We start from the raw sequence: 27223 nt of genomic DNA, 5'->3' as shown, positions 1-27223 counted from the left end.
GAAATAAATCCCTAATAAACTCGGTGAACCTTGTTTTTCGCTTCTTCGTGTCAATTTGGCAGAATGACAGGACAAAAAGGAAAAAAGAAGTCTAAAGATTTCAAATATTTAATTTAATTACCAGTCAATTCCTCAACAGGGGGTGCTGTAAATATTACTACCATCATTAGTCAGTTAAACTGGTTTTAATACTATGCTTGGCTCATGTTTTCTTTTGGGGGAGGGAAGAATGATGTGATATTTGCTAATTTAATAACACCATAAAGTTCCTGTTTTGCAGATGGTAGCATTCCTCCCCCTTAGTGTGGATCTTTTTAACCAAAATGGGCATCCATTTTGAGTATTTGCAATCACAACAGAGTGTGAGTCTATCACCAGCCCAGTTCTCTCTCACACAAGAAAGAAGGAAGGAAGGAAGGAAGGAAGGAAGGAAGGAAGGAAGGAAGGAAGGAAGGAAGGAAGGAAAGAAAGAAAGAAAGAAAGAAAGAAAGAAAGAAAGAAAGAAAGAAAGAAAGAAAGAAAGAAAGAAAGAAAGAAAGAAAGAAGGAGGGGAAAGAGAGGGGAGGGGGGGGAGGAAGGAAGAAAGGAAGGAAAGGTCATAGGTGATTTCAAGAACTTTGAAAGGTTCAGATCGTGAGGTTCTTTCTTAAGCTGCACCAAAAGGACCTTTATTCTTGTTCTAGTGATTGGTTTAACTTCTTTGATATATTTAATGTAAGCTATGATATGAGAAACAACTATTGCAGAGCTGAACAGTCAATAAAAGATATTTTGTTCAGAGTATCTGATGGATGTAATGAACAAATATGGTTGAAAACATGCTTCTGGCCCTCATTTTACTCTGGTTTGCTGGTGTTTTCCCAATTGATGTAGGAGAAGAAGAGGAAGGAGTCAAGAGAGCAATCAGCCTGGAGTTGTTACCGTCTCACAAACAGTTCAATCCCTCTTGAATTCCATTCACTCTTATCCAGTGCCAGTTTAGTGCTAACCGTTAGTTGACTAGATTCTTGTGTATTGATATGAGCAATACATTTTCCCCACATATCATATTATAGAACATATATAGAACATATAGAATAAGAGAGTTGGAAAAGTCCTTGGAGGTCCTTTAGTTCAACCTATAGGGGATCCTATACCATTCCAGACAAGGGTCTGTCCAGTCTCTTCTTAAAAGCCTCCATTGACAAAGCACCCGCAATTTCTGAAGGCGATTTCTGTTCCACTGGTGAATTGTCCTCCCCATTAGGAAGTTTCTCCTCAGTCCAAGGTTGCTTCTCTCCTTGATTTCCATCCATTGTTTCTTGTCCTGCCTTCGGCTGCTTTGGAAAATAGATCGATTATCTAGTCTTTGTGGCAGCCCCTCAGATATTGGAACAGTGCTATCATGTCTCCCCTAGTTCTTCTAGACATACTGTCAACTCAAAAATATTTCTGTGGTCTTTTAGAGTTGCCAGCAGAAAGGGACTGGGGGGAAGTAGTGCATTCCTTAAATGCTTTCGTAGATAATTGCTAGGCGGCCGAAGCTTCTGGTGCACAAGATTATTCCCGGAGAGCATGATGGATGACTCTTGGCTATGGATGTGTCCCATTGGAGAATATACATCTGGGGGTTGGGGGGAAGTCCAGGGTCAAGGGGGAAATGAGTGATGTGTTTTAGTATCGGCTGCATCCAGGTAATGCCAACATGGTCACTTCTAATAAATGATTTTTTTAAAAAACTCTGAGAGATGTGGCTAGACACTCATGATTTGAATGGGGGCGGGTGCCGGAGCCCTGACACAAACCCAATATCATAAGATGTTACAAAAAATGCTTCATGTAGGAACAAAGCTAAAAAAATATATCAAATAGAAAAGAATATTTGTAGCTCAGGGTTGAACTGTAGTATCATTTTCCTCTCTGGGCTTGGTTGTTTTCTTGAAGATGCTTTTATTATCCTTCTCGGTAACATCATCAGTGCACCAATGATGCTACCTTGTTGAGTAATGAAACACCTGCAAGTAAATAACCAAGCTCAGAAAACACCTGTCAGGCCCAAAATTGACAGCACCAAGGACTTCATAAAATGAAATGTTACAATGTGAGTGCAGTGTAAAAACCTGGTCTGATCTGAAGCATTGCTAGAGCTCCCTTGGGCTGCTGGTATAGAAAGTTTTTGACCTTGGGTTATCTGATTTAAAGTCTAAATAACCTACTATTGACATACACAGAAAATCCCAAGCAATGTGCTCTATGTTCCCCAGAGATCCTGGAACCTACATAAGGAAGTGTAGATCTGAAAAGGTTTGGATTGGTCATGGGGTCAACATAGTTATGGAGGAATAAACCCCTGGGATTGCAGGGTTGCTGGAAAGTTTACATCTAAGGCACAAGCTTTAACTGCCAGAAAGAGTTACTCCAAAAATGGAGTGGTTGTGTTCACATAACACATCTGGTTGAGTCCATTGCTACCCTGGGGGAACTGGTAAGTGTGCTGGTGGCCATGATACAATGCCTGGCAGACCCTGAGATGGTGTTTCTCTCTCCTTAATAGTTGATAGCAGAGATCTCCAAACTTGGCAACTTTAAGACTTGCGAACTTCAACTCCCAGAATTCTGAGAGTTGAAGTCCATAAGTCTTAAACTTGCCAAGTTTGGGGACCCCTGGTTTATAGTATAAAACACAAATAGTAGGAAAAATAGGGGAGGGAAAAGGGAAGAGAAGAGTGTAGCTAATGAAAGGAATCAGAGCCTTTTCCTCCCCTGTAAGCCATGCAACTCACGTTGCTCCCTTCTCCGTTCCTCCCTGCATGTCCTAGGATGAAGAGGGGTGAGCCTGGGTCTTCCTTTGAATTCCCTCTCCATTGTTCTTCCTCTCCCCTGCTCTGCCCAGCTGGATTTTGCCCTTCCCCAGTTTACTCTACAGCCAATGGAGCCACATTCCCGCTCCCTGTCTGCTGTTTGGCTTCCTCCTTTGATTCAGACTCTGACAGGGGCATGACATCCAGCAGCTGTTCTTCATATGTTTTATCCTCCAGTCCCCTAATCATCTTTGTTGCTTTTCTCTGCACTTTTTCTAGTGTGTCAACATCTGTTTTATATCATGGCAATACTAGATTGCTATTAGGTATGCTACAGCTTAAATATCTGGAAAGTTTCTTGTTCTTTAGATGAAAGCGAAGACAAGTAAGACAAATTTAATGTCTGCACAAAGCTTAGGTGTATTTACCAAATGCCCATTTTCCCCTGGAGATTTCCACGTCCGCAGCCTCCCTTCTGGAGATGTGTCCCAGGCATCCATTGAGAGACAGCTACTAATGCCCCAGAGATTCCCACCTGTGCTTCATTTCTGATTCAAAAACCAAAAAGAAGCAGAACTTCATGCTTTGTGTCCTGAGCTGTCAACCAGATGCAGAGGAAATACAAGACTCCAAAAAAATAATAATAATAATTTGGTTTCTACTCCTTGCTTTGAGAAAGCACAAGCAGGTTGTTACAAGGGCACCTAAGTCTGAGGGGTCGAAAAGTTGTGGCTGCTCCATCACTGGAGGCTGTAAGAAAAGATTGGACAATCATTGGTCCAGAATGATACAAGGACTCCTGCCTTGTACAGGGGTTGGACTAGAAGACCTCCAAGGTCCCTTCCAGCCCTTTGCTTCTATGATTCTATATCTAACTTGCTCTGCGATGTAACCTATAATATATATAAGAGACAGACATCCTTGCTTGACCTTATTTAAGGTCGTAAAGTCATTGATCTTAACATATCTATTATGCAAATATCCTGTCAATTTTGATAGACTGGACCATGGTAACTTGATGATAAGTTCCACTCTGAAATCTGTGATTTTTTTTAAAATCTTAGGTATTTAAAATCATGAGTTAAGCCAGGGCTGTCAAACTCGATTTTATTGAGGGCCACATCAGGGTTGTGTTTGACCTCGGAGGGCTGTGGGGGGCTGGCCGGGGGGGGAGCATGGAGGGAGTGGCCATGGTGGCCATGTTGGGTGTGATACGGGACTTGTGTTGGGGGCACCTGTGGTGGCCAAGTGCTAAGGAAGGACTTCCATGAGATCCTCCCTCACTCTCGTTATAATCTTCCTTCCTTCCTTCCTTCCTTCCTTCCTTCCTTCCTTCCTTCCTTCCTTCCTTCCTTCCTTCCTACCTACCTACCTACCTACCTACTTTCCTACCTACCTACCTACCTACCTACCTACCTACAGGTCATGCCAACATGTTCGCTCCTAATAAATCCTTTGAAGTTTTTGAAGCTGGCTCGAGGCTCATGATTTAATGAGGGCCACTGCCGGAATCCTGATACCTTCCTTCCTTTCCCTCTTTTTCCTCCCCTCTTCGTTCTCCTTTCTTCTCCCTTCCCCTCTTTCCTTATTTTTCCTTCCTTGCTCTCTTTCCACCTTCCCTTCTTTTTCTTTGTCCGTCCTCTTTCCCTTTCTCCTTTCCTGTCCCTTCTTGCAGGCTTAGATGCAAAAGGGGAAACTTTTTTCCTTTTGCTTTGAGTTTGTTTTGATGGCCCTCGGCCGGCGGGCCTTGAGTTAAGCTAAGAAACTGCACTTAAGGGATTTCTTGTGGCTTCTTTTCACCCATACAGATTAAGAAGGTGTTTGTTTGTTTTTTAAAGTCAACTGCCCAAAGATTGTTAACGCTTTCCTCTTTTTCTCTTCCTCTTTTTCTTTCATCTTGACATTTTATTTTTCCACTGTGAGCTACTCCGTTGCAGGCTGACCAGGTTTTCAATCTTAAGCGGGTTGTGGGATATTAACCCTCTGCAAAGAAGAAGTGGAGGCTGCTATAAATTTCAGTCGCTTTGTGATGAATGTAGAGACTTCTTAGTGTATGCTAGCAGCAGCTGTGCAAACCCACAACTCCGACATCGGTTTAAACAAATTAATTCTGTCTCTACCAACATATGTTAATCAGAAAGCCAATGTGTGCTTCAATTACGAGCAGCCTGGACCACACAGCTTCAAACCCCACATCGAAATGCATAGAGCTTATTGAGCGTGCGCACACATGCACACACATTTTTATTAACAAAAAATAAATTAAAATAATAAATACAATAATGATATTAAATTTAAATTAAATTTATATACTGCTTCACAGGGCTTTCCAGCCCGCTCTAAGCAGTTTTACAAAGTCAACCTATTTCCCCAACAATTTGGGTCCTCATTTTACCCACCTCGGAAGGATGGCTGAGTTAACCTTGAGCCTGGAGAGGTTCGAGGCAGCCGGCAATAAGCTGAAGGAACCTGCAGTACTGCACTCTCACCACTGTGCCACTGAGGCAATAAAATAAAATAAAATAAGTAAAACCTGTGGATTTTACTCAACTGGTCGTTGCCAGCTATAGGGGATGGTGCCCATCTCTGTTTCAAGGCCTCTGAGCCAGCGCTGTCTGAAGACGCTCCCATAGCCAGCATGATGTCACGGAGTTCTGTTACCTTGACACCAAAGTGGTACCTATTTATCTACTCACATTTGCACGCTTTCAAACTGTGAGGTTGACAGGAGCTGAGTTAACTAACAGTGTGTGTGTGTGTGTGTGTGTGTGTGTGTGTGTGTGTGTACACATACATATACATACACATACATACCTACCTACATACATACATACATACATCCCAAAATGATAATTTGGTCTGCCTCTGTAGGTTTATAGAATAATGAGTTAAAGATAATTAATTATATATTATTTAATCAAATTAATCACATACAATTAATGTAAGGAAACCATGCGAAATAATTATATATTTTTGTCTATCATTAATAAAATATAATTAATGAGAATTGTGTATTTTGCTATAATGTAATTATAGTCATTACCTTATTATACTCGTGAGGCTTTGTACTTGGTATGTTATGCCATCATTATGCAGGTACTTTGCAAAAAGAACTTCCCAGTTCAAGGATATTACAGCCTAAAAGGATTAAATGAGATTAAAAGGAGCAGCATTAATTGCAGTAATAAAGAGTTATGTGCACTATTATATTTTTCTGGTCTGCTTAATATATTTAACATTAACCAAACGGGCAAGGTTCATGGAACACGTCACCACAGAAAATATCTGGCCAAGGCTAACTCTAAGCCACTTATCTATGGAGATTCTCAATCATCCATGTCATGGTTGCCCAAAAAGTGCTTTTTTCAAAAGACAATTGGTGTTTTTCTTTGAAAACATTTCACTCCTCACCTAAGGAGCAATCCAAATGCTAACAATAAATAACTGCAAAGATTATAAATCCTTCTATTCCCCATCAGTCAGCTAGAACTGAAAAAACCTTCTTGGATGAGAAGAGAAATGTTTTCAAAGAAAACAACAAAAATAGTCTGGTGTCCTTTTGGACAAAGCACCTTTGAGATCAATCTAAGCCACCTTAATATGTCATGCTAGGTCTTCAGCAGACCAAGTCTGGATCAAACTCTTATTTTGACCTGTACAGAAATCACTAAATAGACTATATGCCAGGGTAGGAAGATCAAGGGATAATCTAGGAAAATAGGGCTTCCCTATAGAAGACACTTTGTGTGAATGTGGAGAAGAACAATCCATTTCTTGTATGAAAATACTTAAGGATTGTAACCCAGTTGTTGTTGTTTTTTAAATCAATTTGGGTGTCAACTAAAAAAATACTTCTCTGGTCTTTTTAGTTGCCAGCAGAAAGGGAGTGGGGGGGGGAAGCAGTGCATTCCTTAAATGCCTCATATAATTGCTAGACAGCCGAAGCTTCTGGCGCGCAAGATTATGACTGGAGAGCCAGATGGAGGACTCTTGGCCATGGACGTGTCCCATTGGAGAATATACATCTGGGGGTGGACTTAAGGAAGTCCACCCCCAGATGACCGGGCTTAAGGGGGAAATGAATGATGTGTCTTAGAGTCGGCTGCACCCAGTTAATGTCGACATGGTCACTCATAATAAATCTTTTTTTTTTACTCTGAGAGATGTGGCTAGAGACTCATGATTCGAATGGGGGTGGATTGTTGGAGCCCTGACATTGGGATCCTGGAAAAGGGGGGTTGCGGGTTCCATCTGGCTGAAGATCAGAGAAATTGCGGACGAACACATTTCAAGGAGACCAGGTTAGAGAAGTGGGGTTTGTGGAGATATTCTTAGGCACGCAGGTCATGGTTGTCCCAAAGGTGGTTTTTCAAAAGGCAACTGGACGTTCTTTGTTTTTAATAGAATAAGAGGGTTGGAAGGGACCTTGGAGGTCTTCTAGTCGAACTCCCCTGTCCCATTTCAGACAAATGTTTGTTCAATCTCCACAACTTCTGGAAGCAAAGCTGTTCCATTGATTGCTTGTCCTCCCTGTTAGGAAATTCCTCCTTAATTCCAGGTTGCTCCTCTCCTTGATGAGTTTCCATCCGTTGCTTCTTGTCCTGCCTTCAGATGCTTTGGAGAATAGCTGGACTCCCTCTTCTATTGGGGCAGCACCTCAAATCCTGGAATATTGCTACCATGGCCCCCCTAGGCCTTCTTTTCATTAAACCCTTCTTTTCATAGTTCCATTCTTCACATGTTTTCGCCTCCAGTCCACTCATCATCCTTGTTGCTCTTCTCTGCATTCTTTCTAGAGTCTCCACATCTTAAGAAGCTTCTTAGATGAGAAGTGAAACGTCTTCAAGGAAAAACAAAGGAAGCCCAGTTTCCTGATTCTGGTAAGTAAAAGAGCTAAACCACCATCTTCTTGTATAATGTTTCTCAAAAGTCAGTTTGACACAACCAAACTGGTGTCAACATGCTAGTAAACAATCTATTTGTTTATTTAAAGGCCTTTAACAGCCAAGAGCACCTGTAGGGTGTGTATGTGATTTTTTAAAAAAAAGTCAAAATGGCAGCTGCCAATGTGTAAAATGGGACTGGCCCTTTAATCATAGGGTGCTAGCCACTAACTTGGCTTTTCTAATTCCCTTCTCAGCAGGTCTACCTGTTAACCATTCTGTTTACAAGGGCTACACTGGGGTAACACTAATCTCATAAATGCACATGTCCTTTTACAGCTGTCTCTCAGTGCATTATCCTTTTAACCACATTCAACTTGTCAGTTTATCTTCCCATCCGGTTTCCAGCTGCCACTTAATCTCTTCTGCCTCCCCAAATGAAATGCTTCCCTCAGGACACTTCTCTATCTTCCCTCTTTCATTCTGCATTTTTTTCTTCTTCTGAGTTTGCATTTTTCATTGCCTGTAATAAATATCTCTTGATGTATTTGAATGCTAATCTCACACAGCTGCCCCTTACTTAGCAATCGTGGTGATATTTCACAAATCGCCCAGCAATTTGAAATTCCTTCACTGTAGATTGGATCAGTTATATGGTATATTTGGGGAATTTATTAGTGGCTGACAATGCAGATCTTCCAATAATTTTTTGCCCTGACTAATATATTAAAGATTTTGCTGGAAACTTAGTGATTTTCTTTAGAGTAATTTCTTTGCAGTTTAGCATAGCTGCAGCATAATTTTGAGTTAAATGTTACATGTATATATACTGTATAAGACTTCATTTAGGCAAACTTAGAATACATTTTTAACAGCCCTTATGGACTTTTTTTGCAGAAAGAAAGTGAGCTCATGATTTATGGATTTGATGACTTGAAAATATAGATTATGAAAAGAAGGAAAATTAAATGTAATCTTACAGAGAGTGAGAACAATATAAATATATTTATAACTTGTGTTAAGATCAGAATCTACTTGTTTATATTTCTTTTTTCCTTCTTTTTATTCTTTTTCTTTATTTCTTTTCCACCTTTCTAATATTTATCTCTACCACTCTTATTTTTTAACTTAAAATGCGTATTACTCTGTGGGAAAAGCTTCTTTAATGAAAATGGGAAAGAGAGGGAATTTAAAGAAAGTTTAACCATATGAAGAACAGATAGCTAAACTTTACTTAGCCTTAGGTTCAGACAATAAATTAGAAAGTAAATGTATTTACAATTAGTCCTGATTTTGCAGTTTGCCACACTGGGACGTTAGTAGAAACCTGAGTTGGAAGAGCTTATCATTTCTCCAAGCTTCCAGATGTTCTACTTAATAGAAAGAATATTTGTACCTATACATGAGAGAAAATGTAAGAGAAAACTCTTACACTGCAAAAACATATGGACGACACAACTCGATCAGGGCAAAGCAATAGACGCAATCTACATAGACTTCTGTAAAGCCTTTGATTCAGTGGTACACGACAAACTACTCCTAAAAATAAAATCCTATGGTATCTCTGGACAACTGAATAACTGGATAGAAGCATTCCTGGCAAACAGACAACAAATGGTCAAAATTGGGAGCGTCCTATCAAATTCTGTACCTGTCCATAGTGGTGTCCCCCAAGGCAGTGTTCTAGGACCAACTCTCTTCATACTCTACATAAATGACCTCTGTGATCATATTAAGAGCAATTGCGTTCTTTTCGCTGATGATGTAAAGCTGTTCAATACCACAGACAATACTGCTACCCTACAAAAAGATCTCGACTATGTATCCGAATGGTCAAACAAATGGCAACTTCAAATCTCAACAAATAAATGCTCTGTCTTACATATTGGCAAAAAAAATCAGAAAATAAAATACAAGCTGAATAGTCAAGATCTTGTTGATGACCCAAGCTCTGTAAAGGACCTTGGAATACTCACCTCTAATGATCTAAGTGCTAGAGCACACTGCAACTACATAGCCAAAAAGGCATTAAGAGTTGTTAACCTAATCCTACATAGCTTTTTCTCTGGTAATATCACACTACTAACCAGAGCATACAAAACATTTGCTAGACCAATACTCGAATACAGTTCATCAGTCTGGAACCCTCATTACGTATCTGATATTAGCACAATTGAGAAAGTCCAGAAATATTTCACAAGAAGAGTTCTCCACTCCTCTACTCGTTGTAGAATACCTTATGCCACCAGACTTGAAATTCTAGAACTAGAAAACCTTGAATTACGCCGTCTTCGGTCTGATTTAAGCATGGTATATAAAATCATACATTGCAATGTCCTACCTGTCAATGAATACTTCAGCTTCAACCATAACAACACAAGAGCAAACAATAGATACAAACTCAATGTTAACCGCACCAAACTTGATTGCAGGAAATATGACTTCAGCAATAGAGTGGTCAATGTCTGGAATACTCTACCCGACTCTGTAGTTTCTTCCCCAAACCCCAAAAACTTTAACCTTAGATTGTCTACTATTGACCTCACCCCTTTCCTAAGAGGTCTGTAGCGGGCGTGCATAAGCACACCAACGTGCCTACCGTCCCTGTCCTATTGTTTCTCTTATTCTTCTTTTATTTTTCTTATATGTACCCATTTCATGTATTCACAACTATGTATACACTTATACTTATTATCTTGTAAACAATTGGCAAATCAAATAAATAAAATAAATAAAATAAATAAAAAGGGGCTTCTAAATCAATCAGATGGCTCATAAAATGTGAGGTCCTTGGTGGTCTCTGAACTTGCTTGTTTTCTTTCAGACATCTCATTGCCCAACTAGGTAACACCATCAGCACTAGTAGGGAGTGGGGTTTGTTCTCATTTTATATTCTGGTGGTTTGCCCTGTCCCTGTTCTTGGTGGTTCCTTGACTTAGCTTGTTCATTAATTGAGGTATTGCTTGCTTCTGGATTGCTAATGTTAACCTTGGTGTGAACTTATATACTTTATAGCCTTACTTTCTTAACTTGTTTTTCAAAAACCAAGATTAAGGGATCCTGACTCTCCGAAAGATCTTAATTCATCAGGGTTTCATTAGGCCTTTGAAACTTTTCCAGGATTTCATCCCGCCACCATCCAGAGAAGAACATGTATTACCAGCTGAAGTGAAGAACAAGAACAGATGCACCAGAATTGCACTGCCAGTTGTTGATTTCATGCTGCGAACACCTAATGGGAACTGAAGGACCCAGAAAGATCGTTTCTCATTGTGGGCTTTAAACTCTAAAACAGAGAGAAGGACGAAGGGAAGGAAGGGACAAGGTCACCCAAGATGGAAGGAACCCATTGCTCTTAGATCTGAAGCTGAGGCTGATTGGAAGGTTACAGGCAGAGGTAAAGCTTTGGAGAACATACATTATGCAAGATTAACTTCTCTCTTTCTTCTTTCTTCTTATTATACTTTTTTATTTTATATTTGCAACAAATCCTTCTTTCAATTAAACGGTGTCTCTACTGCGTACATATATCTTGTGCTAACAATTATAATTAACATACTTTTTTTAACCAAATAACAGTAATCACATTTTCTTTATAAGCCATTATCTCTTGCATATATTTTTATAACAGTCTTAACTTATTCAATCTATATATTCATCTACTCAATTTTATACTTCTCTCTTTCTTCTAACTGGTGGGGACTAGAGGCTAAAACATAGGAAGAACTATTGAAAGTATGGGATATGTTTAGTTTAATGAAAAGAAGGGCCAGGGGTGACATGATAGCGATGTTCTAATATTTAAGGGGCTGCCACAAAGAAGAGGAAGGGGTCAAACTGTTCCCTAGATCAGTGGCCCCTGACCTTTTTTGTCCCACGGACCGGTACCGGCATCACAAAATGATCCACGGACCGGTACCGGCATCAGCCTGCACGACCAAGGCAAGGCGAGCCGAGCGACCGGCCAGCCAGCCATCCCCCGCCACCTTCAACTCCTCCTTTGTACCTTTGTCGATGGGCTTTTCGGGCTCTTTCTTAATCTCCTCCTAACGCGAGACTCCACCGCCATCGGGACGGCTCTTCGTTCGAAGCCGCCTCCCACACCCCAATGAAACTAAGGCACGAGGATTCCTCCAGCACCCAAACGCCACTTTCCAACCAATGACCGACAAGCTCACCCGGAAGCACTTTCTCAAGCACCGTTGAAACAAGATGGCGGCGCCCACTTCTTTGTGGCCCGGTAAAAAATGATCCCCAGACTGGTACCGGTCCGGGGCCCGGTGGTTGGGGACCACTGCCCTAGATCACCTGAGGGCAGGACAAGAAGCCATGGATGGAAACTAATCAAGGAGAGAAGCAACTTAGAACTAAGGAGAACTTTTCTGACAATGAGAACAATTAAATCAGTGGAACAACTTGCCTTCAGAAGTTATAAGTGCTCCATCCCTGGTGGTTTTTAACAAAAGATTGGAGAGCCACTTGTCTGAATTGGTCTAGGGTTTCCTGCCTGAGCAGGGGGGTTGGACTAGAAGACCTCAATGGTCCTTCCCAACTTCATTATTCTGTTAACTTTGGCAGAAGGTTTATTGGAAAAACTATGCCCCCCCCAAATCACCTCTTTGTAAATCTCAGGAATGGAGACTGGAGATCTTTTCAGATATGCTGATCTGGATTTTACGCTCTCTTTAATAGGTAGGAATATTAAGGAAAAGACAGACATTCAGTGTAGATAGGAAGAGAAGGACATAGCAAAGGTCGTTTTTCCCAACAATATGATTTTTATTCCCCCCCTCCCTTGTTTTATTGTTTTGTTTTATGAATAACTCAAGACAACATACTTAATGCTTCTTCTTCTCCTATTTCCCCCACAAAAACAACCCTGTGAGGTGGACAGGGCTGAAAAAGTGTGATTGACCCCAAATCACCCAGCTGGCTTTCATCAGGAGAAAGGGAGTTCTAGTTCTGCCTTAGAACTAGAACTCCTCACCTTCTGATGATTGGCCCAAAGGCCCCCAACTGGCTTTCGTGCCTAAGGTGGGACTGGAGCCCAACGTCTCCTGGTGATTGGCCCAAAATCTTTCTACTGGCTTTTATGCCTAAGGTGGTTCTAGAACTTCCAGTCCCCTAGCAATTCTCCCAAAGTCCCCCAGCTGGCTTTCATGCCTAAGGCAAAACTAGACCTCTCAGTGCCTTGGTTTCCACCCTGATGCTGTAACCACCAGAGGTCTAATCTGTCTCTCTGTATATTTGATTTTCAATTATTTCATCCCTGTGGTAACAGCTCCACTCAAAACAAAATAAAAATTCTCCATATCTGGATGGGTCGTAGAAATGAATCCATCCTCTCACCCACCAGATAATATAACTGTGGACCTCTAGAGTTTCTGACCCATCCGTAGAAAGTGAGAAGTAATTAAATAGGTGACGGGATCTAAGTTTCGGCTCTTGTGTTTTATAGCGGTGTGTACTGTCTTTTGGAGACCTTTTCATTAGAAGTTAATTAAAAGTCTGAATTAACGTCTAGAAGGTGCCATATGGGTGCATAGAAATGCAACCCAGTTGCAAAATAATGATTCACTGGTGAGGCTGAGGTGAGTCATCTCTTCCCTCCTTTCTTTTCAAGAAGCCGCGGAGGTCTAATTTGTTTTTGGTGCTTTGTTGCTTATTTCGGTTAGGTAGAGATTTGAAAAGTAGTCAATCTCCTTTTAAACGTTATGACTTTTGCAATATTATTAGCCCTCCAGTGGATAATTCTTCTTAAACCAGCAAAAGGAACGGATGGTTTGTTTGTGTATGTTTCCCGCTTTTATTGTTCCCGTAAATAACTTGAAGGGATAAAGATATATAATATTCCTTTCTTCTCTCCTTTCTCCACAACAACCTGTTAGGTGAGTTGGGCTGAGAGAGAGGGACTGGCCCAAAGTCACCCAGCTGGCTTTCATCTCTAACCCAGGACTGGAACTCCCGGTCTCCTAGCGAATGGCTCAAAGTCACCCAGCTGGCTTTCGTTCCTAAGATAGGACTACAACTCACACTCTCCTGGGGATTCGCCCAAAGTCACCCAGTTGGCTTTCATGTCTAAGGGCTGGACTAGAACTCACACTCTCCTGGTTTCTAGCCTGGTCCTTAACCACTAGACCAAACTGTCTCTACGTACTGAATTTTTGTATAAACAACAGGTCAGAAAAAATATTGCCCAACCTCATCCCAGTTCTGCTAAGGTGTCTCCCGGGAAGGACAAGCGAAGAATGCTAGGATTATATCATAACAACCTCCCAAGGTCCCTTCCTATAAGCCTGCATATCTTGTCAACATTGAAATTGATTTCTAATGCTGCATCTTTGTTTTGGAATATTGACCTCTGCTCAACCCATTTTTCCCTCTTTTATTCCCTTCCAATATTTCATATATGAGATTGTTTTTAATTGTTAGGAATTGCCTGGAAAAGATGCAACACCATATAACAACAAGGTGCTGTTAACTGCTAACATTTTGGAATTACAAATCCCAACAATTAGAAGGCCCCAGAATGCAAAATCTCCGGAGAGATTCTGCTCTGTGGATCAGCAGGCTGTTAACAGGTGGCCTACTTTTAAGTGCAGGTGCTAAATAGCAGCACTACAGATGGCTGTTCAACAAAATATTCACACACAAACAAATACACACACTCTCTCACACACACACATACACACACGCATATTCAGATCCATGTACGATAATCATGTCTTAATTAAAAATTGTGAATATCCCCTTTCTTTCTTTCTTTCTTTCTTTCTTTCTTTCTTTCTTTCTTTCTTTCTTTCTTTCTTTCTTTCTTTCTTTCTTTCTTTCTTTCTTTCTTTCTTTCTTTCTTTCTTTCTTTCTTTCTTTCTTGCCCTTGTTGCTTCAATGGCAAAAACGCTGGATGCTCCAGAGGGAAGCTGCAACCAGCAGGGTCCTTTAAGAGTTTGCAGTTGTAATCAGAGTAATAAAAGCAGTAATGTGACACTCTGGTGCCAGCTGGAAACTTTTGGCGTGTCTGTGATGTCACAATCTACAACTCACTTTAACTGGGCAAAAATGGTGCAGCGTAGAGCAAGAGTACCTCCAATGGGCTAACTTACAGAATGTGTCCAAAAGCCAGGATCCTTGACTTCCAAGGGGATTAAATTTGGAAATGCCAAAGGGGCTTTTTTTTCAAGAAGCAACTGGACTTTCTGGTTTTTCTTTGAAGATGTTTTGCTTCTCATCCCAGAAGCTTCTTCAGCTCTGACTGGATGGTGGGAAATGGAAGGATTTATACTCCTTGCAGACATTTCCATTTGCCCCCACCCATCCAGTCAGAGCCGAAGAAGCTTCTGGGATGAGAAGCAAAATGTCTCTAAAGCAAAACCAGAAAGTCCAGTTGCCTCTTGAAAAAAGCCCCTTTGGGACAAACCAGGAGACCTGGAGGATGGAGCATCTCCATGGACATTTAAATTTGGGGGTGTTATAGCTTCTCCATTGCTAGTGACTGCTGTGCTGCTGCTGGAGTCACAGGATCTTCATTTTCAATCTCCTGTGACAGTTTCCCAGGCAGTCTTGCAATCCCTGGCGTCCTCTCCATCCAGCAGTGGCCACCTACCTGCGGGATGGGATGGGAAGGGAAGAGGAGATTTTAATGTTCCCAGCCAGATTCCCACAAGGAGGCTCAATGGGGAAGCTGGTAGGAAGTCGGAGATCACTGTCAACTCGAAAACAAGCACAGGAATGTTTCACCCGAAGGCTTTCTGGTTTTTCTTTGAAGACATTTCGCTTCTCCTCCGAGAAGCTTCTTCTGCCCCAACTGCTTTTTGCCCATCCTACTCTTTCTCTATTTAACTAAGGAAACACCTCAGAAACAAGGACCCAACAGGGCCCAGGTGGTCTGGCCTGCCCTAAAAAAGGGACAAAGGCTGGTTTTACAATGCCACTTGCCATCACTCTGACCTCCTCCGGTCACCAGTTCCAGTCCGAATGTTTTCGAAACTGGAGAGAACCTCACCCTCACCATTCGAGGCAGTTCAGTGGAGCAGGTGAGACAGGTAACACGAGCAATGCGTGATTGCCTTATTTAAGGGAGGATTCAGGGTGTCCCAGAAGGAGCTGGAATTTCTCCTTCTGAAACTGAGGCGGGGGAAAGAAAAACCGACATCGCGTCTCCTTGGCAGATGCCAGAGTGGCCTCTGTTTCAAAACAGGGGAAGTCCAATACAGGCACTCCTCGACTTAGGACCACAATTGAGCCCATAATTTCTGTTGCTAAGTGAGAAATTTGCCCCATTTTATGACCTTGTAAAGCGGATGCTCCCAATTGTTAAAATAATAACTTGTTCTTGAGTGAACCCGGCTTTTTCCCATTGACTTTGCTTCTCAGAAAGTTTCAAAATATGATCACATGACCCTGGGACACGGCGACCGTCATAACTGTGGGTCAGTTGTCAAGTCTGTACTTTGATCATGTAATCATGGAGATGCAACGGTCATAAGTGTGAAGAACAATCGTAAGTCACTTTTTTCAGGACCGTTGTAAGTTCGAACAGTCACTAAATGAAGTGTTTGTAAGTCGAGGACTACCTGAATCCAAAAGTCTCAGAACAGGGTTAGTCAGAGGGACTCAACTCAGACCTGTATCTTCAAATGTGGGCCACATTTATAACTATTTTCACCTTTTTCTGAATACATTCCTTCCCAGTCAATTATAGGACATGAACATTTTTCAACAAACTTGCCAAAAAGGAAACAGCAAAAAAATTAAGTGTTCTTACTTTCACCTTGCCAATCTGCTGCCAGCAAAATCCCTTCTAACAGACAGAAACATGACAAATGTCATTGGGATCACACATTACTACTTGAGACTCTGACAGTTTAGTATTTCTCTATCTTTCTCATTTTCTGACTTTACCCCCGGATAGGAGGTAGGAGTAGGAGGAGGTTTGAAGGAAGGCTACTGAAAATATACCACCGTATTTGTAGTAGGAGTTCTGGAGAGAACGAAAGAAACCTTAATACCTTCAAAGAATTGTCCTGTTTTCTTGCTATTCTTAGCTCTTCTCTTCCTATATTTTCCCCTCTTGTTGCTGAGAGACTGCAGTTGATTCAAAATGTGACTCCAATGGCCTCCGATTTGAAATATTCTTTTTTTTTTTTTGTAAAAGTTTTATTTGGGTTTTCACAAAACATAATAAAAATAAAGCATCTTTTTTTGAGAACAGCATGATTCCAGGTTATCACCTCTCCATACAGACATAATCTCAGTTACATATTCATCTTTGTATTCAATTTCATATCTTGTCACTATTTTATCAGTTTTTCAATCATTTTTCCCTTCCCTTACTTTTCTCAACCTTATTTTATAATTATCTCGTTCCTTTCTAATTCAATTACATTATCTTTTTCTAAATTTCTATATCTTTCTAGTCATTATACGTGTACTTTTGTCTTTCCTGTTTACAATTTCATACATTATTTTTCCATCATCATCCCAAAAGGGAAAAGAAAAAAGACAATTCCCTCCCCTTCCAGGCATTAAAAAGCAAGGTTTCCCCTATGATTACCAAGTAGAGTGTGTCACCTTCAATTGTTATCCTTTCATGATTTGAAATATCCTTAATTATATTTCCCTCCATTGCATTTCAATCTCAAATGCCACTGGACACAGTGGTCCCCTTTATGCGTGAAGGACGTCTCCACGCTTAGGGCTTCAATCCCACTGACAGATCGCCTCTAGTGGTGTCCTTGGGCCTTTCGTTCAACGTGCTGGAGAGACGAGAGTCTTAGTATCAAGTGCTGGGACTTTGGTAGAACTTCTGAAGTTCAACATCACCCTGGAATAAGTGGGAAGCATAGGGTAAAACACTAATCCTCTTTCTAATTGTATAAGTAGCCAGGTGGGTTGTAGATACTGTTGGGAAAATCAATTCTCATTTCATAGATTTGCAGTGAGTAATGTTTTGGGGGGTCTTGGCCTTCCTAAATTGCCCCTTCCTCCTGATTTGTGAGAGATATTTCCCTAGTCTTCCAATATCTAAGGGGCTTCCACAAAGAAAAGGGTGTGTGAGTCAAGCTCTTCTCCAAAGCCCCTGAAGAGAGGCGGGACAAGAAGCAACGGATGGAAACTCATCCAGGAGAGAAGCAGCCTGGAATTAAGGGGGAATTTCCTGACAGGGAGGACAAGTAATTGGTGGTCCAACCTGTCTCCAGAGGTTGTGGGGGCTCCATCCCTGGAGGTTTTTAAGAACAATCATTTGTCTGAAATGGGATGGACTCTCCTCCTTGAGCAGGTGGCTGAGCTAGAAGACCTCCAAGATCTCTTCCAATTCTGTTAAACTGCTCCCTTCTCCACTTCTTTTTATGACACAAGTTTACCTTCCTGTTTTAGTGTTTTAATGCTTGATTGCCCTTTGGATGTCTGAAGGAAACCAAGCACACTGAAATAACTTGAACCTGAATAATTCCTATCCTTCTATAGATCACTCCTAAGCCATCAGAGAAATACAATATATCTCTGCCTACACATCAACTAGCCATTTAATTCCAGCTATAGAGTTAGTAGTTGAGTACAATCACCATGTGCTTTCCTGCTCAGCTGTTCAACTGTAACAGGAAACTGGAAACTACTTAGAACAAAAGAGCATAGAGTATATACCATAGATATACTAGCTGAGTACTACTGTAGTTATTGCCTAGAAATACATTCCAACAATGAATTCCTATACTCACATGATTAGGATGCTGGGTTGATGATCAGCAAGCCTACGTTTGAGACCGAGTGCTGCTGTGTGAAAGGGTGAGCTCCCATCAATTGCTCCAGCTCCTGCCGATCTAGCAGTACAAAAGTGAGTAACTGCGAATAGATAGATAGGTATCATTTCGGTAGGCACATTAATAGGGATGTGAAAGGAGTCCCCAACTAGGCATTCCCCAGGCAACAGTAATGTCACCAGCTATCCTTCCAACCCAGAAGGACCTTAGTTGTTTCCAATACAAACAGAATTGCAAACTACACCTAACTGATTCAGCCAAACATGCTGGATTCTATCCAAATGCAAATAAGATTTTAGATAGAGTTTCATATCCACTCCTCCCAGGAGCCAGCAGAACTGGATTCCTCCCCTACAGTTACAAGTAAACACTCGAGGGGAGGTTGTGATGTAGTGTGATGGTTCCTGGGAATCCCTCCCAAGATTTTTACTCTAATGAGACGTCAGGTGGTACCAAGATTTTCCAACAAAACAGAGATATATCGCATATTCTGTCACAAAAAGTTATCAGGAGATTTAGTCCCATACCAGCTGTAACATATGGCTGTGAAAACTGGATCATTAGAAAGCTGAATGAAGAATAATTTTTATTGAAAGTGTGTCGGGCAGCAAGAACAAGATGAAGCAAAACTAGACTCATTGGGGGAAGCACTAATAATGGAGCTACAGCTAACATATTTTAACACAAAGGCAAGACTTATTGGAGAATATCCTGGTGAGAAGAAAGAGGGAAGAACAAAATATAAGAAAGCAGAAAGATGTAGGAAAGTAGAAAGGAAAGAGAAAGAAAGGGAAGGAAGGAAGGAAGAAGGAGGAGGAAGAAGAAAGAAGATCAAGAAAGTTAGATATTATCATTAATGATACAAAGATGAACTCAGAAGAATTCAAAGAAGTTGTTATTGACAACCAGTCTTGGCAAAATATATCTAGTTTGTACTATAAGGACAGAAACAGATATAAGAGGAGCCCCCAAAACAAAATAATGTTTTGCTCTAGATTTCCTTAAGGGACTAGCAAAATGTTCCCAAGAAGCTTAACTGAATGTGGTTTTGAACCCTGACAACAAGCTAAGAATTGTAAGAATCACTTGGAGAGGTTTATAGAAAAATCAGTCACCTCTGATAAGTGAGTAAGACAAGGCTAAATGAATAAATAGCCTGAAGAGCCATATTTGGGGAAATATTGTGGCAGCCCCTCAAATACTGGAATGCTGCCCTCCTGTCCCCCTAGTCCTCCTTTCTCTAGACCAGCCAGGCCCAATTCCCACAACCATTCTTATTCATATGTTCTTGTCTCCAGGCCTGGCCTTAATCATCTCTGTTGCTCTTCTCTCAGGATTATATTGAGGATAGTTTGATGACTACCTGTATAGATTGAGGAATATCTGTACTTCTCCCTTTTGCCAGGTTCAAGCTTTCTGGCAAGATCCCACCCCTTGCCAAAAAGCAAAATATTTTATTATTTCAGATTTATTTACAACTTTTAGCTAGACAGCAGGATACCCACTGCTGACCGGAGCAACCCAGGATCTGTCCTAATATGAATGCCAAATGCAAAGAAACATATTTTCAGCACAAAGAAAGCCAATCATTTTAAAAAAATAGAAATCAACTTATAGAATAAATTCAACAATACACAGACTGTTCCTGAGAAAGGGGGCAAAAGGAAGCAGCTGTAAGATAAAAGAACAAACGGCATCATGTCTAAAATTCAGCACAATTAGGGAAATACCCTGTACTAAGTTAGATCAGACCAAAGATTATCCTAACAATTGTCTAATATTCCAAATCTAATGGAAAGCCTCCTAAACGAAGTTTTCTTTTTCTAATTGTTGAGTTGCATTTGACATAGATTGACGGATGGAGGGAACTGGGTCTGCCTAGTCTAGCAAGAGAGGAAGACTCGGGGTGACACCCTAGCAGCCTTTCGGCATTCAGGGTGGTCAGCCCCAGAGAAGAGGGGATCAGCCTGTTCCCCAAAGCACCTGAGGGCAGGACAAGGATGGTTGAATGGAAAACCATTAAAGAGAGATCCATCCTAAAATTAAGGAGGTTTTTTTTTTCTGACAAGAGAAACAATTAACCAGTGGAACGGATTGCCTTGAGAAGTTCCGGGTGCTCCATCCCTGGAGATTTTCAACAAGAGCCTGGACAGTCCTTTGTGTGGGATCTCCTGCGTGATCGGGGGCTGGACTAGAAGACCTCCAAGGTCCCTTCCATCTCTATTTTTATATGTTTTATCTATTGGCATTATTTTTGGCCACTAAATTTTAGACATAATAAGATAATAGTTTGAAGGCTAGGAGGGAATAAATATTCTTGTTGGCCTAGCTTCTTCTGATATTATTAAGATCCACTTTGGAACTGGTTTAACATGGAATTATGGCAAGATTAGGAAGGTGGACAGCATCCAATCTTAGGGAATCCAAGGCTCTTCCAACCTACAGTGGTTGCTTTCTCTGGTGGAAGATGCCTTGAGACATTTCCAGTTAACCAAAAGATTGTCTACCGGAAACTTTGAGATGACCTTGAAATACCTAGAGACTCATGGCTGAGAAGAATAAAATGGTCTTCTGGTGTTCCTGGAACATAGTTTGGGTCATAACTAGAAATACTAATGAAGATATTTATGAAAGGAGATGTGAACCAAAGGAAAAAATATAGTGTAATAGGTAGACAAAATTATGCAGCTCTCAAGAGCATGCAACAGGAACGGTGGACTCCAAAAAAGGACTAGATCAGAGGGCCTCCAACTTGGCAACTTTAAGGCTTGTTTAAGTTATTCTTTAAGCTCTGCTGGCTGGAGAATTCTGGGAGTTGAGGTCCACAAGTCTTAAAGTTGCCAAGTCCAGAGTAAATAGACAAGGGAAATTTACTTTTTAGAGCTTGGGCAGGCAAGCTCTAAAGGAAAAATATTGATCTTGTGATTCCACAGCTTAATAGCTAGCACAAAGTCAGGTTAGATTGAACAGTATTTTTTTCTAACTCATTTCAGACTAGCTATTGCCTGTGATTCTGGACTTTCACAGAATTTACCTTTTCTTCCAGACTATCAGAAGAAGAAGGTTAAAAACATGAAAACAAAGACCAGTAGAAAAAAAAATCTATTTTTTATTTATATTTATGAAGAATTTTACATAGAGTGAAAGTCAAATTTAAGGAAAAGATAATGGAGGGGGAAGAGGAGGAGGCGGCAGTTGTAAGTATGAAAAACAGTCATAAGTCACTTTTTTCACTACTGTTGTAATTTCAAATGGTCACTAACCGCCCTGTTGTAAGTCAACCACTACCTGTACTTGTGACAGGATATTCCAAGCCCCTCCCCTTGTATAAGTGCCTGATGTCACACACCTGTACAAAGTGGTAGGTTTTCTAGCACGCTGCCACAATAAACATCTTATCTGCTGTGATATTCCCTCATCTCTCTTCATTTAATCATTTCTGATTTTTTCAAATGATCTTTGGTCTTGCTGGAACTCTTAAACAGATGGCATTTTTATCTGATAAATGTGGCAAATTTCATTTTCAAAAGAAGAAACATACGTCTGGATTCTCTTTTTTTTTCTGCACATCTAAATCTGTGGACTGGCTTGGAGTATGAAAGTTCTTTAGATCTCTGATATAACCACCATCTGTTAAAACCAGGACAAACCATTTGATTTCCTGCATTGTACTGATCAAAGCTGCTACCTCACAAATTTTTTCCTCAGTATACTAAAGCAATTGAAAATATCTTTTGACATGCGCTGTAACTACACACCGACAGTTGCATCCTTCGCGAAGGGGTCCTATAAAGCTCTGTTGTCCTGGTTTCTGAGGTCCGCCTTACAAAAAACGAAGCAAAAAGTGTTCCATTGATAATTTCTTGAAAACTGCCCGTGGAAAATTCTGTGGCTAATGAAATAGTACCTAGATTCTCACCTTTGCAAACAATGAAAGTCTCAAATTGGTCTTTCTTAGGCAGACAGTAGGAAGAACTTCATCTCTGGATTTCAGAATTCTGCAATTTATCTGTGCTAGTGACACCCAAATCCATGCATTTTTGTAAAACCATGATAAAGAACGTACGCTACAGGTAGTCCTTCAATTACAACAGTGTGTGGGCTGCACTGTTTGCTGACCTGTTTCCTGGTAGAATTCAAGGTGTCGACTGTCACCTTCCAAGCCCTTCATGGCATGGGGGTCAGAGTATCTGGGGAACCAACTTGCTCCACCCTGCCCCACACGTTCTGGCAGCAGAGGCAGGCTGTGGATCCCATCAGCCAAGAAATTACTGGGCTGGCAGGATTTAGAATAGTCCCTTTTGCACCATGGCTACTAATGATCCTTGGAACCTCCTGCTCCAGAAATGGGATCTGTCCCAACTCCTTTTTGCATCCAGTTTCAGTTGCCAAGATATAAAAAAAAGATATTGAGACTCTGGAAAGAGTGCAGAGAAGAGCAACAACAACGGTTAGGGGATAGGAGGCTAAAACATATGAAGAACGGTTGCAGGAATTGGGAATATTTCATTTAATGAAAAGAAGGACCAGGGGGTGTCGTGATAGCGGTCTTCCAGTATTTGAGGGGCTGCCCCAAAGAAGAGGGAGTCAAGCTATTCTCCAAAGCATCAGAAGGCAGGAGAAGAAGCAACGGGTGGAAACTAACCAAGGAAAGAAGCAACTTAGAACTAAGGAGGAATTTCCCGACAGGGAGAACAATTAACCAGTGGAACAACTGGCCTCCAGAAGTTGTGGATGCTTCAACACTGGAAGTTTTGAAGAAGAGACTGGATGACCATTTGTCTGAAGTGGTGTAGGGTTTCCTGCCTAAGCAGGGGGTTGGACTAGACGACCTCCAAGGTCCCTTCTGATTCTGTTATCCCTATTTAATTGATATAATTTAAACTTTTTAAATATTTATACTTGCTTTGATACAAGTAGTCCTTGACTTACAACTATCTATTTAGTGACCGTTCAAAGTTACAATGGCAAAAGTGGCTGTTTTTTCACACTTATGACCATTGCAGCATCCCTGAGGTCACAGGATCAAAATTCAGAGGCTTGTCAGTTGATTCATACTTAAGACGGCTGCAATATGAGATCTGCTTTTGCCGCCTCTGACAAGCAAAGTCAATGGGGAATCCAGATTCATTTAATAACTGTGTTACTCACTTAACAACTGCAGTGATTCACTTAACAGCTGTGGCAAAAAAAAGTTGTAAAATGGAGCTAAAATTCACTAAACAACTATCTTGCTTAACAGAAATTTTGGGCTCACTTGTGGCCGTAAATCTAGGATTACCTGTATTTCTATATTTATTGCACAGTAAACCACAGACAGTCATTCTGAATAGCAAAGTGGGCAGCGTATAAATTACAAATCCATAAATACAAATCAGTAAATAAATATGGTGGCAACGGGCATTAGGCTGACTGCTTCCTCTCCTTCACATCATTCCCACCTTATAATTTGGATAAATTAGAGTTCGTTTATAGTAACCCTCCTTTCGCACACGTACAATCAGAACTATTTTTATTTACTTTATCTACCGGACATAAATGAAAAGTAATAGCCCGCCAATTCATCATGATAAAGCACTAAAGATAAAAGGCCCGGTGGGAAAGGGATAAAACATAAAAGATGACCGAAAGAAATTAATTTTGTCATGTAACGTCAACAATAAAACGGAAGCGCATAAGATATAATCCGTTCAATATGACATTTGGAGAAGATTAATGGGATCTGGCGGGAGAGGGATCATGAATATTTAAAAGGGGACACGGCATAGTACAGAGTGGGAGTTGGGGAAACCTGTAACTTTCCAGACATTGATGGACTACATCTGCCACCATCTCAATTGCCCAATGTTGCTGGGAGAAAAATGCAAGAAAGTCTTGTGGAAATGTCTCCAACCTGGAAGATTCTAGGTTTAATTTAACCTCTAGCAGAGATAAAAGTATGTCAGTTCCAAAAAGCTTTATGTTGGCTACTCCTTCTCCAGAATTCTACCATTTAGATGTTGGCAGGGAATTTTTCCTAGAGCTACCTTTGAAAACAGCTTGCTTGTTAGTTATGCCTATTGAATATGACACATAGACACATCAAGTCTGTTTTTAGCTATGGGATCCTTGCTCTTCTCTGAACTTGGTTGTTTTCTTGCAGGCATTTATGATCCAAGTATGTAACAACTTCAGTGCTGGAAGGCTTAGGGTTAGAGGGGATTGGAGGAGGGGTGGAAGGGAGGAGGAAGGAGGAGGAGGAGGAGGAGGAGGAGGAGGACTGTGGGGTCCTTGGTGCTCCCTGAACATGGTGGTTTTCTTGCAAACATTTCATGACCTACCTAGGTAACATCATCATTGCTAGAAGAGAGTGGGGTTTGCTCTCTATTTCTCTACAAGTGGTTTGCCCTGCCCGTGTTGTTGGGTTCCTCGACTAAATTCATATTTATTGTTAGACTTTTTTTTGGCTGAGATGGTAATTCCTTTTTTGGAGCATTTTTACTTCTTGATTGTTGATCTAATATTAATTTGGTTTTAATCTCTGCTGATCTGGGTGTTGATTGCCGGTGAGGAAGTAGGGTTTTTTTTTCTTTTTGTTTCCTTTTTGGCTTTTTGATTACCTCTTTTGAATGGTATGTAGATATTGTTTATCTCTATGTGCCTCTTGATAGCTGATTTGTCTGAGTGGCTTCCAGGAATTCTCTAGAATTTTTGGACTTGGCTTGTTCTAGGATGCTCATGTTTTCCCAGCTGAAACTGCATGAAATTCATGGGTTGTAAAATTAAACAGCTTTCATCATGTCTGCTACCTGATATTCTTGGAGGTGCTTTTTATCCCATTATCATGAATATGCACAATTATTTGAAGCTGTGCATACATTGTTAAATTTGCTTCCATCTGAAATGAAATACAACATAACACCTGGGAAGAGGAATTAGCCTGCTATCCTTCTGAAGTTTGTAAAATGAGGACCCAGATTGTTGGGGGCAACATGCTGGCTGTAAACCACTTAGAGAGAGCTGTGTGCCCTGTGAGTGCTTTTATATTAATGCTAACAATATAGAAGTCTATAACTCAACAGATTCTTGGGCATCAGTTTTCAGGTGTGTGTATATATCCTATTTTAATAGGCAAAAGCTGATATAATTTCTCAAACTAAAGGGTAACTTGTGGATGGAAATTTAGACCATTCTTCATTCTTGACTTCTCCAGAGTCATCATCATTCAGTTGTCTTTGTCCCAAAGAAGATACATAATCATAGTTTGTATGGAGGATGAATTTGGTCAAATCAAAACGATCAAACTTTGATTAATAAACGAGAAACTTGTTAATTTTGGAATGCATATTGGAACCTACTTTTACACAAAACATAAATCTGCCTGACACTTTAATTGGTTCTCACTTCATTGCTTTCCAATTTATCTTCCTCGTCTGCCACTGGACTTAATTATATCGGGAAAGCAGAAGCCCCAACTTTCTATGTCATGCATGTCAACATGAAACGCCATGATAGTCCTCAATGAACCACGTTTCTATGTCTCCAGGGCTGCCATTCCAGACTGGCAAAGAATATAAACTTGGTTCCTATCTCATTCTAAGAATCGCCCCACAAGGAATGGTGGGACAACGGGCTGAAGGAGCAGAGGCATCTCTCGGGGGAGTCAAGGGGCATTTCAGCTCAGAATCTGTTCTCGGGAAGAAACCTCTGAGGTCTCTATCTGCCCTTCCCCCAGGGAAGGCAGACCGTCTGGTGACTTTCTTATGATACAGAGGGGAATCAACCAGAAAATATTTACTTGGGACGATCCGTAAGTGGGGTCTAGGACAACTCACCACAGCCAACTTGTTGCGTCCAACTTGCCGTGGCCAAATTGTCATGGCCAACTCAAGGGCAGGACAGATCCCAGCAGAACAACCAGCCACGGGGCAATTTAATGCTATATTCATCATTTCATTCAGCTGTTTTTATTAGTGGTGTCCGTGTTTTTGTCAAAAACTATTGTAACCCTTGCATTTCTGGATTGACTTTCTTTTATTATTATTGGCTACAGTTCCATCAAAATTAATTTAACTTTTGTATTTGTTGACTTGTCCCAGAGAGAGTTGTCCTGTGATGAATTGACCCCAGTGAGTTGGCCACGTTGAGTTGTCCCATTCTGCCCTGAGTGGTTCTGGTTGCTTTCGCCTGACATTAGGACAACCTTCCACAGACTGATAGTTACAGAATATCAGCCATCAACAGACACATAGAGATAAACAACATCTACCCATCATTCAAAAGAGATAATTATAGATTGTCAGAATCCCAGAAGAGAAGAAACTGTCCTTGTGTCTAGCTGTCTTGGCATACAATGTCCTATATGTCGTCCCGATGGAAGGAATTGAAACAATTTATGTCCATGATGTGAGGGGTCTGCAGGTATCTTCTCAGCTCTCCTTCTGACCTGCACAATATACAGTGGGGGAGAGACTGAGACACAGACACAGACACACACACACACACAGAGAGAGAGAGAGAGAGAGAGTCAGAAACACACAGAGAGACAGAGAGACAGAGAGATAAAGAGACAGATAGAGGTGGATAGAAATGATAGAGAAAGAGACAGTTTGAGAGAGAGATGGATAGAGATGATAAGATGGATACAAAGAGAGAGAGTCAAAGACACAGAGAGACAGTGACACAGAGAGGCGGAGAGAGAGACAGAGAGATAAAAGAGAGATAGACAGGTAGAGGTGGACAGAGAGAGAAACAGAAAGAGAGAGACAGTTTGAGAGAGAGAGAGATGGATAGAGATGATAGAGATAGACACAGAGACAGA

Source organism: Notechis scutatus, chromosome 4 (assembly GCF_049901735.1).
Source record: "Notechis scutatus isolate UNSWTSFEM ecotype Mainland chromosome 4, rNotScu1.2, whole genome shotgun sequence".
NCBI classification, from domain to species: domain Eukaryota; kingdom Metazoa; phylum Chordata; class Lepidosauria; order Squamata; family Elapidae; genus Notechis; species Notechis scutatus.
The sequence above is the reverse complement of the archived record's forward strand: the minus strand, read 5'-3'. Positions refer to the sequence as shown.